General features: G+C 40.3%; 1 protein-coding gene across 7 annotated transcripts in view; it reads right to left on the reverse strand.

Annotated features, from left to right (window-relative positions):
• Positions 1-14,790, reverse strand: part of MDM4 (MDM4 regulator of p53) — a 93,389-nt gene extending 78,599 nt beyond the window's left edge. For 5 of the 7 annotated variants that reach the window (XR_010941326.1, XR_010941325.1, XM_067729303.1 and 2 more), the window contains exon 1: positions 14,657-14,790. The gene's annotated coding sequence lies outside the window, so the exon portion shown is untranslated. Of the gene's footprint in view, positions 1-14,319; positions 14,521-14,656 lie in introns of those variants that run through there. The other 2 variants (XM_067729301.1, XM_067729299.1) reach the window with 2 other exon arrangements.
• Between the last annotated feature and the right edge of the window lie 867 nt (positions 14,791-15,657).

Consider the following 15,657-nt stretch of genomic DNA (forward strand, 5'->3'; position numbering starts at 1 on the left):
CAGTCCAGTGATTAAGCCTTCGCCTTCCAATGAGGGGGGTGTGGGTTCGATCCCTGGTCAGGGAGCTAAGATCCCACATGCCTCCCCATCAAAAATCCAAAACATAAAACAGAAGCAATATTGTAACAAATTCAATAAAGACTTAAAAACTGGTCCACATTGTAAAAAAAAAAAATCAACAGAGTCTGGTTTACAGCTAACAAGGTTCCTCACTCTTCTGAGAAGACTTATTAATGACAACAAAGTATAAATTCAACCCTCCTTCTGAGACAGGAAGGGGGCAGGGCACAACTGTTAGGTAAAACACTGACTTAAACTACCCACCCTGGCCAAGCAAAGCAGTAACAATTTGCATGAGTTATTTTAGGACAGGAGATCCTTGGTAAGGAACTATCAAGCCACCACCAACCGGAATAATATGGGAAAGGTCAAGAGGAGAGAGGAGACGCCAGTCCACATGTCCTACTAACCTCCTAGAATCCTCCTCGCTGGAATCCATCTTGGCTGAGCGGTTGCGCGCCACCAGAAAGGACCCTGAGTCAAAATGACTGGCCAACCCGGAAACTAATCCCATCACCATAAAACCCAAGACTGAAAGCCACTTGTGGCAGAGCAGTCCTCCTGAGTTCCCTTACCCTCCTACTCTGCCCGGGCGTCCCTTCCCAATGAAGTCTCTTGCTTTGTCAGCACGTGTGTCTACTCAGACAATTCATTTCTGAGTGTTAGACAAGAGCCCACTCTCGGGCCCTGGAAGGGGTCCCCCTTCCTGCAACACAACCTTTGAAAGAATGGCACAGCCTAAGAACCTGACATAAACTGGTTAGAACCAACTAGGTCCAAGATGGAGGACAAGTCGACTTCCACTAGACCTTGAGCCTCAGTATACACTCATTGTAACACATCAGCAAGCTAAATGACACACCCACAGGTACCATGACAGTTCTAAGGCCAACCATAAAGGTCAAAAATTGGTGGCCCAATTCCTGAAAATCCCCACCCCTTCCCCAATATAGCTGGAATACTCCTCCCACTCATTAGCCTATATTACCACCCACCCCTATAAAAACTGACAACCCCATACCCTGGTGCCTCTCTCACCTTCCGAAATGGCCCACACTCTCTCTACGGAGTGTGTTTCTCCCTGAATAAATCATCTTTCATTTTACTACGGCTTGCTCTTGAATTCTTTCCTGCGCAAAGCCAAGAACCCACACTCGGACTTGCCTGAGACCTGGGACATGACCATCCTCTCATGCCCCACTCTCTTTCCTGCAACACTTCTATCAGCTTCCCTTGCTACAAAATGGGAAGTCAAACAGGATACAAGCATAACTTGTAGGGATTTTTTGTAAATTTATTTATTTGTTTGTTTATTTTTTGGCTGTGCTGGGTCTTCGTTGCTACTCGTGGGCTTTCTCTAGTTGTGGCGAGTGGGGGCTACTCTTCGTTGCGGTGCGTAGGTTTCTCATTGCAGTGGCTTCTCTTGTTGTGGAGCAAGGCTCTAGGTGCTTGGGCTTCATTAGTTGTGGCACACAGGCTCAGTAGTTGTGGCGCACGGGCTTAGTTGCTCCATGGCATGTGGGATCTTCCTGGACCAGGGCTCAAACCTGTGTCCCCGGCACTGGCAGGCAGATTCTTAACCACTGTGCCACAAGGGAAGTCCCATAACTTGTCATTTTAAAGCAAATAGCGTTTAACTGGCATTTCAAACCTTATTAAAAAAAAAAAACTCATCTTGAGAACAAACATATGGACACCAAGGGGGGAAAGCGGTGGGGGGGGGGGTGATGTGATGAATTGGGCGATTGGGATTGACATGTACACACTGATGTGTATAAAATTGATGACTAATAAGAACCTGCTGTATAAAAACATAAATAAAATAAAATTCAAAAATTAAACAAGAACAAAAACAAAAAACACCTCATCTCCCTAAACCTGCTAGTGCTATAGTCTCCCCCATCTCATTAAATGGCAGCTCCATCCTTCCAGTTGCTCAGGTCAATGACTGTGAAGTTATCCTCAATTCCTTTTTTTTCTCACACTTCACACCCAGTCTATGAATAAATTCTGAAGCTCTATCTTCAATATATATCCAAAATCAAAGCATTTCTCACTACCTCCATCATTACTACACTAACCAAACTGCCCATCTCTGAACTGCCTTAGCTCGTAAAGGTTTTCTTGCTTCCACCCTTGCCCCTCTGGCTCCTAACCTCCTCCTTTTGTCTTTGCTCAAAATGTCATTTTATCAATGAGGCCACACATTTTAAATGTGACCACACATTTTAAAAACTGCTACTCCCAGCCCCCAGTATTCCCTATCTCCTTCCCTGCTTTATTCTTCTTTTCTTCACTGTCCTTGTTACCAACCAACACAGTATATACATTTTAATTTTTATCATGTAAAACGTAAGCTGTAAGTGGGAAGGGATTTCTATTTATTTGTTCATTAATATATCCCCAGTGCGTAAACTGTCAATTATGTACATAGTAGAACAACACGATGGATACAAATATTAATAATAGTTTGGACAATTTCCAAAAATGGCCCCCAATAAACCACATCTCCCAACTGGCTACTCTACTGGTGACCACACAAAAAGGCCACGTGGAGAGGCTCAGTCATCCAGCTGAGCTCAGCTTTCCAACCATACCCTCCAAAGTATCACACATCTTGGGACATTCCAGCCTCAGGTGACACCTAACTCCAGCTGCATGACAGACTACAAGTGAGACCACCAGAACCAACGCATAGAATGGGATGTTCATCCCACAGAACTCAGCACATAGCATCATAAGAAATAAATGGCAAAGACTTATATAGAGCTTAATCTGTACCAGCACATATATTAATCTGTTTAATACTTAAATAATCCTATGATGTAGGCACTATTATTATCCTTACTTTATAAATGAAGCAAGAGAAGCACAGGGACATTATTTGCCCAAGATCACACAATTAGGAAACTGCTGAAGTCAAGATTTTAAACTCAGAACAGCTCTGAAGTCCCCACTTAGCAATATTTTTTTCCCATTAGACTTCAAGTACACAGAATTAATCACAATTCTTTCCTTCAATACATACTCTCATTGTTCATCCACACATGGCCCACTTTTACTTGAGTTTTCTTAATAATGCAATAAACATCCACAAACTAGGACTCTGGCAACAGTCTATATTTACCCATAAGATTCCCCCTCCCATTCCCCTGCCTCCTCCCAACAATCATCCTGAATTGTTTTGATTTTCTTCCCTTCCTTTTTATGCACTTGACTGCATCAAAATGGAATCCTAAAAAGTACATATTTTCAGTTTAGCTGCTTTTAACTCACAAAAAAGGAAGTATGTTGTATGTAATTTTAGGAATTTTTGTTTCACTAAAATAAATTCCTACTTCCCTGTCACTTGAGTTCCTTCATATAACATAAAAATTTACCATTTTTTAAAATTTTATTGAAGAATAGTTGATTTACAATGTTGTGTTTAATTTCTGCTGTACAGCAAAGTGACTCGGTTACACATATATAAATTCTTTTTCATATTCTTTTCCATTATGGTTTATCACAGGATACTGAATACAGTTCCCTGTACTATACAGTAGGACCTTGTTGTTTATCCATTCTATATATAATAATTTGCATCTGCTAATCCCAAACTCCCAGCCCTTCCCTTCCCTACCCCATTACCATTTTTAAATTTACAATTCAGTGACATGAAGTACATTCACAATGTTGTACACCATCACCACTATGCATCACCAGAACTTTTTCATCACCACAAACTGAAACTCTGTACTCAGAAAACAATAACTCCTCACTATCCCCTCTCCCCAGAGACCCTGGTAACCACTACCCTACTTTCTGTCTCTATGAATATGCCCATTCTAGGTACCTCATATAAATGAAATCATACAATATTTGTCCTTGTGTCTGGCTTATTTCATTTAGCATAATGTTTTCAATGTTCATCCATGTCATAGCGTATTTTATTCTTTATTTACTTTGCTGTATATTTCCAGTGTGTGATGGACATTTGAGTTGTTTCTAGGCTTTCACTATCATGAATAGTGCTATTAACGTTCTTCTATATGTGCCAAAAAGTATCTCATGGGCATATCTACAAGACAGATTGCTGGGTTATAGCATATATGAATATTCAACTTTAGGATCTGACACCAAACTGTCCTCAAAGTGTTTGTACCAATTTATAATCCTATCAGCAATGTATAAGATACCCTGTGAATCTACCTCCTTTCCAACATCTAATGTCCTAAGACTTTTTAATTTTTCCCAAATAGGTATGGGCTTGGTCTACAGTTCCCTGATCACTAATGATGCTATCTCTTTACATGCTTATCAGCCATATGTGTTTCCTCTTCTGTGAAATGTGTTGTCTTTTACACACTTTTCTAATTGATTTTGTTATACTTACTGATTTGTAATAGTTCTATATATATTTTTAATATTAACCCTTTGTCAATTGGATGTCCTGCAAATATCTTCTCCCAATTTTTAACCTCCTTTCCATTTTCTAGAAGGTGGAAAAATCTTTTTGAGCAAAAACTTAATTTTAATTAAGTCAAATTTATATTTATCAATCTTCTATTTTTTAGTCAATGATCTCTGCCTGGGTTAAACAATCTTTTACTCTCCAAGGTCTCATTTTCACCTAGACTGTCTACTAAGACTTGTGTGTGTGTGGGAGGGGGATGTCTACTAAAACTTTTAAATTTTTGTTTATGACATTTAAACCCTTAATCCGTCTAGAGTTGACTTTTTTCTTTTTAGAGGTCAGTTTTATTCTTTTTCTATATGGATGGCCATTTTTTTCCCAGCTGAATTTATTGAACATGACCTTCTTGACTGACAGCCACCTTTGTCATGTATCAACATGCATGAGTGTTTATGAGTTTTCTATTCTAGTCCACTGGTCTGATCTTCCTGTCTATACAATTTGACACTTTTTTTTTAAGTTTATTTTTTAAAGTTTTTTTGGCTGCACTGGGTCTTCGTTGCTGCACGCGGGCTTTTCTCTAGTTGCAGCAAGCGGGGGCTACTCTTTGTTGTGGTGCGCGGGCTTCTCATTGCCGTGGCTTCTCTTGTTGCAGAGCACAGGCTCTAGGTGCGTGGGCTTCAGTAGTTGTGGCTCACCAGCTCTAAAGCACAGGCTCAGTAGTTGTGACTCACGGGCTTAGTTGCTCGGCAGCATGTGGGATCTTCCCGGACCAGGGCTTGAACCTGTGTCCCCTGCATTGGCAGGCAGATTCTTAACCACTGCTCCACCAGGGAAGCCCCTGACACTATCTTAATTCTTCTATCTTATCAGGAGTCTTGCCATCCCACAGGGCAAGTCTTCCCCTCCCATTCCTTTTTAGAAGTGACCAGCTATTCTTGGGTCCTTAACTCTTCTATATAAAATTTAGCATCATCAAGTTTCATGAAAATCCCTGTTGGGATTATGAATGAAATTACATTTAATATATAGATCAAACTGTTTTTCAATTCATTAACATGACACATTCCTCTATTAAGATCTTATTTAATATCTCTTAGAAAAGTTGTACAATTTTCCCTTTAGAGGTCTAGCACATTTGTGTTAGACTGATTTCTAAAGTTGATATTGATACTACTGTGATGCCTTCTCTTCCACTGCTTTTTAGTGGTTTTTGCATATGTACAGAAATACAAGTGACTTTCAATAATCTTATATCCAGTCACCTGCTAAACTTACGTAATTATTTTTAATAACTTGTCTGTGGATCCTTCTGTTTTCTATGTAAATGACCATATCACCTGCAGATAAAATTTTATTCCTTCCTTTCCAATTCTTGTGCCTCTAATTTCTTCTACTCATCTTACATTACTGCTTAGGACTGTCAATACAATGTTGAGTACACACGGTATCAGGCATTTTTGTCTCTGATTTTAAAGGGAGTGCTTCTAATGTTTCCCTACATAACATGTTTTCTCTATTTTTTTCTTATGGTTATTCTTTATCATCTTGAAAGGGTTCCTTTTGCTCCTCATTAAGAATATATCATGGGGACCTCCCTAGTGGCACAGTGCATAAGATCCCGAGTTCCCAATGCAGGGGGGTCAGGGTTTGATCCCTGATCAGGGAACCAGATCCCATATACATGCTGCAACTAAGAGTTCGAATGACACAACTAAGGAGCCCACCTGCCACAACTAAGACCCAGTGCAACCAAATAGATAAATTTTTTTAATGTGGTTAAAAAAAATTTTAAAAAGAAGAATATATCATGGACATACACACTACTACATACAAAATAGATAACAAGGCCCCACTGTATAGCACAGGGAACTATACTCAGCATTTTGTAATAACCAGTAAGGGAAAAGAATCTGAAAAAGAATATATATATAACTGAATCACTGTGTTGTACACCTGAAACTAACACAACATTGTAAATCAACTATACTTCAACAAAATAAATTTTTTTAAAAAAAGGATTATATCATGGAAGAGTGATTTAGAAAATGCTTTTTCTGCACCTATCAAAATGATCATGATTTTTTTGGTTTTTTAATCTATTAATGTGGTAAATTTTGAATTTCATTTATGGATTTTCTAATATAGATATCCTTGCACACCTGAGATAAATCCAACTTGGTTTTGGATATTATCCTTTTTTGCATACTGTTGGTTTTGATTTGCTAATATTTTGTTTAGGTTGTAAAGTCTCTGCTGGTGAATGAAATAAGTCTGTTATTTTCCTCTGTCAAGTTTTTGTCTCATTTGGATGTCAGGGTTAGCTGGCAAATAGTCCCTATTTGTCTATTGCCTGAAAAAAAATTCTATAACAAAATTGAGATGTTCTAGTCTTTGAAAGATTTCTGACCTATAAAACTTATAAAACCCAGTGCTTTCTTTGTGGAAAGATTTATGTATGTATGTATTTATGGCTGTGTTAGGTCTTCGCTGCTGTGCGCGGTCTTTCTCTAGCTGCAGCGAGCAAGAGCTACTCTTCGTTGTGGTGCACAGGCTTCTCATTGTGGTGGCTTCTCTTTGGTGCAGAGCACAGACTCTAAGTGCACGGGCTTCAGTTGTTGTGGGACACGGGCTCAGCAGCTGTGGCTCATGGGCTCTAGAGCGCAGGCTCAGTAGTTGTGGCACAAGTGCTTAGTTGCCCCGTAGCATGTGGGATCTTCCTGGAGCAGGGCTCAAACCCGTGTCCCCTGCATTGGCAGGCAGATTCTTAACCACTGCGCCACCAGGGAAGTCCTGTGGGAAGACTTTTAATTGCTGCTTTAGCTTAACAAATATTAGATTATTCAAGCTTTTTTCTTCTTCCATTTTGTCTAAGTCTTCAAAATTGCTGGCATATAGTTGATAGCATTCTTTTCATCTTTATTTAGTGGACAGTTGCATCCTTCTTTCCATTCGTGATATTGTTTAACATATCTTATTACTTCTTCTACTTTAAAAAATTTATTCTGTTCATTTCCTGATTATTATAAATTAGACACTTAGTTTACTCCTTTTATAATTGAATATTTAAGGCTAAAAATTCCTTCCCCCTCCTACCCCAGCACTACTTTTTTATTCAGCTCATAGGTATTGATATATAAAGTCTTCATTCTCATTCAGCTGTAGGTATTTTTAAATTTCCATAATTTATTTAATCCATGAATTATATAGCTATGCCTATGTATACTGTATTTCTCAAATGTATGTTTTTGTGATTAACCACTAATTTAGCAACACAGTGGGAGAGATCACCCTCTGCATAAAACTTGATCTTTGAAATTGTTACGGCTTTCACCATGGTCTAGTTGATGATCAATTCCATACTAAATGCGTGCAAAACTCTATGTTCATTAGGTTAAGCTTGTTGGTTTTTTACACTCTTCTATTTCTGCCAATCTGTCAGCTTGACATACAATTAATTAAGAGATGTAATGAAATCTCCCACCATGATGGTGGATCTCTCCATTGATCCCAGTGTAGTTCTACCAATTTCACTTCATCTGTTGTAAGGATTTTTAATCAGAGGCATTCATGCTTTAAACTGCTATATCTTCTTGGTGAGTGATTAATATATAGTGATTATAATTATGTAGTGTTTCTTTCCATCCCAATTAAGACATTCTGTCTTCAAGTATATTTTATCTTGTATTAGTATGGTCATGCCAACTTTCTTTTAGTTAGTACTTCCAGGCATGTATTTCCCCAATCTTTTAATTTCAATTTTTGCATGCCCTTAAACTTTTGGCATGCCCTTGTAAAAAGCATATATCTGGATTTTGAGTTTTTTAATCCAATTTGTCAATTTTTATCTTTGGTGAATTTAGTCCATTTAATGTAATTGATATCTATAAATCTTCTCTTTCATCTTTTTTCTTTTCTTTTTTTTTTTAAGAACAAGTTTTGGAATGTCCAAAGAGTTTCTTTCTTTTTTTTTTTAAAATATTTACTTATTATTTGGTTGCACCGGGTGGGCTCCTTAGTTGTGGCTCACCAGCTCCGTAGTTGCAGCACGTGGGCTCCTTTGTTGCGGCATGCAAACTCTTAGTTGCAGCATGCATGTGGGACCTAGTTCCCTGACCAGGGATGGGACCTGGGCCCCCTGCATTGGGAGCATGGAGTCTTAACCACTGTGCCATCAGGGAAGTCTCCCCCACTTTTTTTTTTTAATATTTATTTATTTATTTGGCTGCACCGGGTCTTAGTTGTGGAACTTGGGATCTTTCAGTTGTGGCATGTGGGATCTAGTTCCCTGACCAGGGATCGAACCCCGGTCCCTGCACTGGGAGCTCCAAGTCTTAACCGTTGGACCACCAGGGAACTCCCTGTCTCTACCATCTGAATTTAGCATTCTAGTTTGTCCTACTCTTCCTTTTACCTTTCTTAAAATTGTATCTCTGTCTCCCTGCTAATAAGATATGAACTTCAGCATGATATCATTTGGACTTTAAATTCTGGGGCAGATATCTTTTCCCCTCTCTTGAATTTTCCTTTTCTCTCTTTTTTTTTCCCCTTTGGCCTTAGCCTTTACAACAATAAATGATAACAAGGTATCTGATTACCTTTATTTCATATATCTCTTGTAACATTTTCTGGATTTGAATCTCTCAGTACTTCATCTAGAACTGTCTTCAATGTGGGCCTTTAGGTGGCAAGGCTTCCAATACTTCATATGCCTGAAAATATCTGTATCATCCCCTCCTATTTAAATAAATGTGGTTAGGTATAAAACTCTAAGTTTCCCTACAAAACCCTAAAAACACTTTTGTCTTCTTGCATTTAGCAATGTTGTTCAGAACTCTGATGTCAATTCAATTTTTGCTCCTTTGTGTGTGATCTGTTCTTTCTCTCTGAGGCTCCTACAATTTTCTTTTGTTGTGATACACTTAAATTTCACTATAATATGTCTAGAAGTGAGTTTTTCCTGACCTCTTATTTTTAGCACTCTAAGAAACCCTTCCATCTGGGGACTTTCTTTTTCCTTTTTAATTCTAAAAGAGAACAATTTTCCCATTATTTCTTCAATACTTCCTCCTTTCCATTTTTATTTCTCTAAGATTCCTATTATTCAGATGTGAGTACCTCTACATCTATTCTCCTTATCTTTTAACTTTTCATTTATATGTTTTTTTCTTTGTCCTTTTCTCCTTTGTTCTGGGAGTTTTCCTCAATCTAGAATTCTAATTCACTCAATTGTATCCATTCTGTTACATCCATCTGATGTGATGTTCTTTATTTCAACCACTATATTTTTCAAGGCTACTATTTCTGCTTGGTTCTATCAGCCTCTCCTTATTCTTGTTTCAAGTTGTTAATATCATCCCTACTTCCTCTAGAATGATTATCAGTCTAACTTTAAACTTTCTTTAAAATTTTATTTTATTTATTTATTTTTGGCTACATTGGGTCTTCATTGCTGTGCACAGGCTTTCTCTAGTTGCAGCGAGAGAGGGCTACTCATCGCAGTGGCTTCTCTTGTTGCAAAGCACGGGCTCTAGGTGCACGGGCTTCAGTAGTTGTAGCACACAGGCTCAGTAGTTGTGGCACACAGGCTCAGTAGTCATGGCGCATGGGCTTAGTTGCTCCACGGCATGTGGGATCTTCCCAGACCAGGGCTCAAACCTGTGTCCCCTGCATTGGCAGGCAGATTCTTAACCACTAAGCCACCAGGGAAGCCCTAACTTTAAACTCTTGATCCATCTGTTCTATTACTTATGTTCCAATGAAGCCTATATATTGTTCTCCTATTGAAATACCTGTGCTCTTCAACACTGTTATTTTTCCCTAGAGGACAGCAGCTATTCTGATTGGCAAAGCATAAGGGAGAAGACCAAATTCCAGCCAAAATCAGCCACAGTAAGCTGGAGTAAGGTAGGAAATGAACACTAAAGTAGAAAATCCCAAGCACCAGATAACCACAATCACTATCCATCCCATACAATCACAGCTCAGACCAAGGATTCACCTTCTGTTCCCCAGGGAGATACAGCATTATGATAGGGATTTGGGGAGACCTAAGAATTAAGAAGGTAACGGACAGAGAAGTGACTGCCTAAAGTCAGTCTTCACTTGTTTTTTTTCTCAACTCCTCCTCACAAGTATATGCTTCTGTAATGCCCTGATTTACTCTTAAGGAAAGCTGGACTAGGGTTGAGTCACAGCAAGTGTAGAAAAAGGTAATTCCAAAGTAATGAGGCAGGAGAGCAACTAGAGCAGTATTCCAATAGTTCCCTTCTTCCACAGTTTTATTCTCCTACAGCTATGCCTGCCTGACTCCTGTCCTAGGCCAAAGACCCACCCTCCCCCAACCCCCACCTCCACCCCACAAAGCAGTTCAAAAAAGTCCACATCACCCATTTGTTTCTCACAGTATTTTCCTTTTATAGTCCCTCTAGGGATGATTTGAGAGAAAGGAGTCAGCAGTCATGCCAGTTCAGCATCTTAGTAGGAACAAGACTTGACCGCTTGGCAGCTCTGAAGAATTTAAACGTCAATAATGGTTTAACATCTGGTAGAAAGTGTTGTGCCATTAAAAAGATACTGATTTAAGGGCCACAGAAGTTCAGAGAAAGACAAATTACTTTTGATTGCAAGGCAGAGGAGGAATGAGAGGGAATGGCAATAGCAGTGGGAGGACTTTAAAATGGGAGAACACTGGAAAGAATAGGAGAGAAAAATACCATGAGGAAAGGAATTGTTCTCGGATGTATGTGAGAAATGAAGTCAGTTGATGGGCTCTGAACCCAAAGCAAGATCTTTTCCCTTTTTCACCTGGAATCTGTTTTGAGTGCAACAGGGTTAGGTACTGTTAGCCTCTCCTTAATACAGAAAACTGAGGCTTAAAGAAGTCAAATAGGGCTTCCCTGGTGGCGCAATGGTTGAGAGTCCACCTGCCGATGCAGGGGACACGGGTTCGTGCCCCGGTCCGGGAAGATCCCACATGCTGCGGAGTGGCTGGGCCCATGAGCCATGGCCGCTGAGCCTGCACGTCCGCAATGGCAGAGGCCACAACAGTGAGAGGCCCGCGTACCGCAAAAAAAAAAGAAGTCAAATAACTTGCCCAAGACTAAAGCTTATCCTTTTACATTCAGTTTCTCAAACCAGAAAGTTAGAGTCATCTTGACCTCTCCCTCTTCCCCCATTATCACATCATCAAACTTTATGGATTTTAACTCCTAAATCTTTCAAAACCACGCCCTCTCTTCATCTTCACCATCAATTCCCCAAATCAAAAAATGTTATTTCTTGCCTGTGTCACTGCAATAGACTCTTAACTGTCTCTCTAACCCCACTTCAATCCAAACTCCACACTACAGCCAGAAGGATTAAAAAACCAAAATAAAATAAACAATCCTACCCTGCCAGGCCCTGCTCCACTGCTTGCTACTGTTTGAAAAATAAAGAGCCTAGGCCCTCAGCACCTTGCCAGTCTTTCCAACTTACACTGCTCTTCCTTACACTCCCTGCACCTCATCCACACTGATCTTTTAGTTTCTCAAACCGGGCCTTTGCACACATTGTTCCTTCATTTTGAACACAGTTCTCTGTACAAGACTGACTCATCCTAAACCTTCCAGTCTCCAGTTAAATGTCATCTCCTCAACAATCATTAATAAGTGTTAAAACCATATAAGTGAAAGGTTGGGGGAAGGGGGGACTTAAAAACACACTGAGCAGGCTTACAGCATTTGACCCACTGACCAAATTTATCTCTAGAAAGAGCAGCATTCACACATCGTGTACTTCCTGTGTGAAGCAACTGGAAGCACCCAGTATCTCCTATGAAATATTCTTGGCCCCCCACCCCCAATCCAAATCTAATCAAGCTTCTAGATCTAACTAATATGTGTTTGTAGGGGGAAAAAATGGAGGATGGAGGAATAACTAAACAATACTAAAAGCAGGCAATTAGGCAAATCCAGAATGTAGGAAATTCTACAGGGTCTTGGGTGCAGCATTACTGTTGAAGTGGACAGACTGTTATAGAGACTTAAAAAACACTACCCTAATACAATGTGTGGACCTTGTTCAAGTCCTAATTCAAACAAGCCATCTGTAAAATGTCATTTTTTCCTAAACAATCCGGAAATTTTGAATTATGTACTAGGTATTAGATACTATTAAGAAGCTGTAAATGGTAGTAGAAAGGCACTGTGGTAAATTTTTAAAAAATCCTAACCTGATAAGAGCTACATCCTGACATATTTAAAGGTAAATAAAATGACACATCTGTGAAACTTTAAAATATTTCCTTAAAAAGGTGGGAAAATAGAAAATAACAATATTAAATTAAAACAATAGGTTTTAATTACCTTATTGAATGGTACACAGCAAATGTGTAAGAAATGACAACAATTCCATGTGTTTATCTATTGTATCTTGAAAAAACTAGTAATCTTGGAAATACTATTCCAGTTACCTCCTTGGTCAAGGCTTTTCTGACTCCCCAAAGGAAGCTGATGACACCACAGCACCTCTATTAAAACACTCACAACATTATATTTATGTCTTTATGTGTGTCCCCTACTGGACTGAAATCATAGAGAGAAGGAACAGTCTTATACATCTCTCAATGATAACAGAAGAGTGGTTTTTACCCTACACTTAGTCCAAAAGACTCCTACACCTCATCTTCAAATCTCTACCTTTGAAGATAACTGTGATTTAAAGACTAATTAAAATAAAAGCTTCTTGTCAGAAGTCAGCAGAACTAATCATTCTTATCAATTCTTTAAAGCCCTAAGGACCTCTACTAAACACCAGTCTGACTGTCTTTCAACTAAATATGTTAAAGTAATAAAACCAACTGTTTTCTTTTAAAAAAGAAACTACCATTCAGATGTTGTTTTAGTTCTTACCAGGTCTGTTACACATCTAAAAAGGTGAAGTGTGTAGCAAGAGTATGCTCCAGCAGTTTGCAAAACAAACAATATGCTAGGAAACAACCTAAAAATCCATCAATGGGGAGCTGGTTAAAGAAATTCTTGTACAACCCTATAATTCAATACTACGCAAGCCCTTAAAAGAAAATATTATATGTAGACTTTATGGAAAGCTGTCCCTGATGTTATTTGAAAAACTTAAGGTACAGAACAGTAGACACAAAATGACCCCACTGTTGTTTAAAAATGCGAGTATGTGTGGAAAAAGTCAGGAAGGACATAATACCAAGCAGTTAAGGGTAGCTAGCTTGAGGAGGGGACAGGTTAGGGACACGTTAATGGACAATTAACTTTACACACTTCTGTACTGTGCTTTTTTTTTTCTTTTTAACAACAGGCAAGTAGTATTTTAGTTTTTTAAAAAACTTTAAAATAAAAAATTGTGATCCTGACCGTACTGTGAAACAAAATATTCCGAAATAAATACTTCTAAACTAATTTTTCATAGCAGGAATGTATGAGGAGGGAGGGAACTAAACCCAAACTGAGATGTAGTAAAATTTAATACCAAAAGGTACCAAGTTATCTTTGATACTTGTTCCCCGTGCCAACATCCCAAAGCACGGAGCAGCTTCGTAACTAATAGATCTTTCCGGATGAAGGAAAACAGAAGCAGCATTTTCTCCGGGTGTCGCTTTAAAACACTGGTTTTCAAACTTGAGGGTGTACAAGAATCAACTGGGAAATGTGCTGATTAAAATACGTATTCCCGAGCCCCAGCTCCTAGCATTCTGTTAGAGGAAGTCTGGGTGGGGCCCCCAAGTGAGCATTCTTCAAAAAAGCACTCAAGTGCCTCTGAGACAGATGGTCCGCAGCCCTGAAAATTACTGCCTTAAAATCTCGAAGACACCTCAATGTCACTCTCTCCGCCTCCCTCTTTCCCACCTTTCCTCCAAAGTGCCTCAGTCATCCTCATATTTTGCGTCCAATTAAGCATCGTCAATCTATTTCGATTTGGTTTGTAACCTGTTGGCCGACCTGCATCACGTCACTCCACCTCCATTTTTGTCCTCTGCTGATTCTCATCTTATAACCCTTCCTCCACCAGCCCTTCTTCCGCCCTGTGCGACCGTCCCCACGCCGCCACCCACGCCTCTAGCTCCTCCCGCCGGCTACCCCGGCTCCGGGGCCTGCAGAACTGGCCGCGCCGCGCCCGCTCCCCACTCTCCACTTCCCACCCCCGGCCTCCCGGCACCCCGCCGACTAAACCCAAAAGCCACACCTTACGGCCGCTCCATGAGTAGCTCCCCCGCAGAGCCCGGGGGGGAGGGGGCGTCAGTCACAGGCCCTAAGGCCTCAGCAGCATTTTGAAACGGCGAGTAGTGAGGGCGCAACTTCCGGCCTCGCCAACCCATCTCCCATAAGAGCTTCCGGTGAGGCCTCCAGAAACCATAGATGGGCCAACTGGATGGCTAGAGAGTCAGGAGGCTGAGCCGTCCCTACCATAGAGTAGATCCAGTCCGGGGAAAGAGAGTCGCAGGACCTGGACCACTAAGAGTTGTGAGGTTTCAAGAGAGATCATTTGAGGAAATTGCAGGATCTTGTGATATTCATAAACATGTCCTGGGAGATCAAAAAACAGGGAGGGGAGAAAGCTAAAAGCATAATCAGAGGCCGCCTTTTCAGCTCTTCAGAAAGCTGAAAAGCCGCTCCCTGTGTTTCTCAGTGTTAACTTATTCATTCTTACTCCCCAGAGGTGGCTGGAGCGGAGAAACAGCATCCTAGTGTTGTCGCTAATTGGGTGAGAATAAGCCTAGTATATACACGAATCACTACAAGAAATGCTAAAAGAGAGATGCAAAGGACAATGAGGTGGAGCTTGTTTGGATCACACAACCAGGTCATCTAGCCTGCTTTCTCCCAATACAAAAGCACCTTCAAACCTCTCAGGCAGGTTGTCTTCAACCTCTGCCAGTGCCAACTGGCATGACCTCCCCCCAATACCTCATTTCGTTTATTTTAGGGTGATTCTAGGTGTTAGAGGAATTTCTGGGCTGAAATATGTTATTTTGCCATTTCTCTTGGTTTCAGTTCTGCAGTTTGGAGAAGAGTAAGGCTTTATTCTTTCCAATATAAGTACTATTGGTTTGGGGTTTTTTTGTTGTTGTTTTTTTTGCGGTACGCGGGCCTCTCACCGCCGTGGCCTCTCCCGTTGCGGAGCACAGGCTCCGGACGCGTAGGCTCAGCGGCCGTGGCTCACGGGCCCAACCGCTCCGCGGCATG

Source organism: Pseudorca crassidens, chromosome 2, assembly GCF_039906515.1.
Source record: "Pseudorca crassidens isolate mPseCra1 chromosome 2, mPseCra1.hap1, whole genome shotgun sequence".
NCBI classification, from domain to species: Eukaryota; Metazoa; Chordata; class Mammalia; order Artiodactyla; family Delphinidae; genus Pseudorca; species Pseudorca crassidens.